Below are 3,091 nucleotides of genomic sequence, written 5' to 3'. Positions count from 1 at the left end.
AGCCTGTAGGGGCCCCCAGTGGCTACAAGAGGAAAGATTTTCAAAAAAAGACCATATAGTTTTTGAGAAAATCTATTTTAAAGTTTCAAAGAAAAAAAAAACACATTTAAAAACCCGCCGAATTTAACGGTTAATAGCAAATCCACCTTAAATGCTAGAAACCCTAGATTTGCAGGATATGTTAAGGAGATTATTGGGAATAAGAGGAAAAAAACATTTTTTCAAAAAGACTTTATAGTTTTTGAGAAAATTGATTTTAAAGTTTCGAAGGAAAAAAGTATACTTTTAAATGCGGTAAATGTCACTTTCAGTAGCAAACCTAACGGTAGTGTAATTTTACATGTATCAAAAGAAAGAGCAATACATTTCCTGACGGGGTTTCCAGGGGCTGGAAACCCCTCCGCAGCCGCAGCGCTTTGGCCAGGGATCGCTATACAGCCGCAATATGCGTGTATGAAGATCCCTGGCATTTTTTCCTATTTTCCCAATTTTTTTTTTTTTTTTTTTATGTTTAGAGTATGGGAATTTTTTTTTTTTTTTTGAATTATGTGGGTTCCCCCCTCCTGAAACTTTTTAACCCCTTGTGCCCCATGCAGGCTGGGATAGCCTGAATGTGGAGCTCTGATCGACTTCACACCCTGACTATACCAGCTGCAAAAAAGGTCCCTTAATGCTAATTTTTGTTCCGTGGTATCTGTTGGGGGGCCCCCAGGTTTATTTTGCCCTGGGGCCCCATTGTTGCTAGAACCGGCCCTGTTTGGATGTTTGTTACTCGATCACGCAAAAACGGCTGAATGGATTTGTATGAAATTTGGCACACACATAGTACATTACCTGGAATAAAGTATAGGATACTTTTTATTCCCATAACCAAAAAGGGGGCGGAGACAATAACATTTCACTGGAAAATGTAAACTGCAGCCATTCTTACACTGTTAATGGTAGGGTTCTCAAACTTTGCACAGTTGGTCATTAGGTGACTAGGAATAATATTCTTAAAAGTGGGTGGAGCCTATAAAAGCCAATCATAATTCACCTATTGATTTTCAAGGTGAATATTTATATTGCAAAAAAAAGTTAATACAGAGGATGGCACTACAAACAGGCAGAGCCAAGACTCGAACCCTGGTCTCCTGTGTCAGAGGTAGAACCCTTAACCACTACACTATCCAGCCACCACTGACTGGATTATACCGGGTGTGTAGTTATTATGCACACAATCCAGTATATAAATGATAGGATAACATCAGTTTTTCAAGATATATAAATTTGTTTATTAAAAGCACAATTTCACATAAATAATAAGGTCTGATAAAAATGCCAGGCTTGCTCTAATGTCTCACAATTAAAACAATGGTCATATGAGTATTTCAAACCAACAACATTAACTCACATATTTCATACTATCATTAGGTATGCACTCTCCTATGCCATGTTCTCACATGCATAAATCACTCACAGCTTGCACACAATGGAGCCACCTGATCCAAAAAAAAAAAAAAAAGTTAAAAATTACCTGAATAAGAAAAATGTATACATATATAGATCTCTTCTGCTCAAAAATTGCCCTCACAAGTTCTGTGTAGCGCTATATTCTGCTGTAACACTATAGTCTGCCACTCTAATAGAGCTGCCAAATAGCTTTTGTTAGGAGTGCTTGCAATAGCATAGCAGCGCTTAATCGCGTCTCTCATAAAGTTACTCACGCGTCTTCTAACAGTTATCGGTTCTCACCATGCGGGCTCCGGCCGGTAGCCTCGCACTAAGTCCCCCACTCAGAGTGCAGTACATCCGCTTTCTATGCATAACTGTATCCACGTAGTTCCAGCGGCACAGTAGCGGTAAAATCAGTTCTGCCTACAGCTTCCGGGCAAGTGGTTGACTGGGAGTGACGTCACTTCCCCCTGGAGTTTCTTGCGTTCCACCTTGCTCTCCAACGTGGCTGTCAGTCTCCAGGCTCGTATTAGCAGCCCGTGGATAATGCAAGAGTGTCCACACTAGGGATGCTCGGAAAATTCTGCGGAATTATAAATTCCGTGAATCCAGCCGGAATTAGGTTAATTCCGATTGTCAATCGGAATTCCTATACCTCTCAAACGGAATTCCGCGAAAATTTTATAATTCCGAATAGCACAAAAATCTCTCTCTCTCTCTCTCTCTCTCTCTCTCTCTCTCTCTCTCTCTCTCTCTCTCTCTCTCTCTCTCTCTCTCTCTCTCTCTCTCTCTCTCTCTCTCTCTCTCTCTCTCTCTCTCTCTCTCTCTCTCTCTCTCTCTCTCTCTCTCTCTCTCTCTCTCTCTCTCTCTCTCTCTCTCTCTCTCTCTCTCTTTTGGGTTGAGGGCCGGGTCAACATACTTCAGACCGCTGGTGGGCCGGAGTAAACATAAAATGATGTAGAAGTCTTTGCGGACCAGACAGTAAAGCATACCCAGGTGACAATCTGCAAGCCAATTGGACAGCAGTGTCACCTGATGTGGAATTTGATTGGAAACCAGCAAAATTTCTGCTTTCTGGCTTCCATGTGGATGGGGGGTGCTGCACTGCTATTCCATATGTGGACCACCAATATTTAAAGATGTAGCTGACTGCATTTATAAGCAATACATTTTCTGTGTGGGGGGCCGGTAAGAAAGCCTTAGGGGGCCACATTCGGCCCGCGGGCCTTAGTTTGAGGACCACTGCTCTAGACCATCAACCACACTCAGGGCCATGCTTTAGCATGTAGTGTGGTCAGAGGTGGGACAAGGTCCTTCAGCACCCAAGGCTGAGACAGCAAAGTGCGCCCCCCCATCCCTCCCACCCCAGCTGTCACACACTGATTGCTATTACACTAAGAGGTGCCCCAGGGCCCCCACCCCCAACACCTTAATCTCTACTTATCTGGCTTGCAGTCGCTGCCATGTATCACCTTTTCTTATTTCTTTCTGCTTCAAACACAATTGGGAATGACAGCTGAATGAATTGTGCACCCCCTCCTACACTGCGCCCTGAGGCTGCAGCCTCTCCAGCCTCAGCCTTACTAGTGGGTAAGACAGATACCTACTACCATGCAGTGTGGTTCATGGTCTAGAGGTTAAGACAGATACCTACTAC

Source organism: Hyperolius riggenbachi, chromosome 1 (genome assembly GCF_040937935.1).
Source record: "Hyperolius riggenbachi isolate aHypRig1 chromosome 1, aHypRig1.pri, whole genome shotgun sequence".
Classification (NCBI taxonomy): Eukaryota; Metazoa; Chordata; class Amphibia; order Anura; family Hyperoliidae; genus Hyperolius; species Hyperolius riggenbachi.
The sequence above is the reverse complement of the archived record's forward strand: the minus strand, read 5'-3'. Positions refer to the sequence as shown.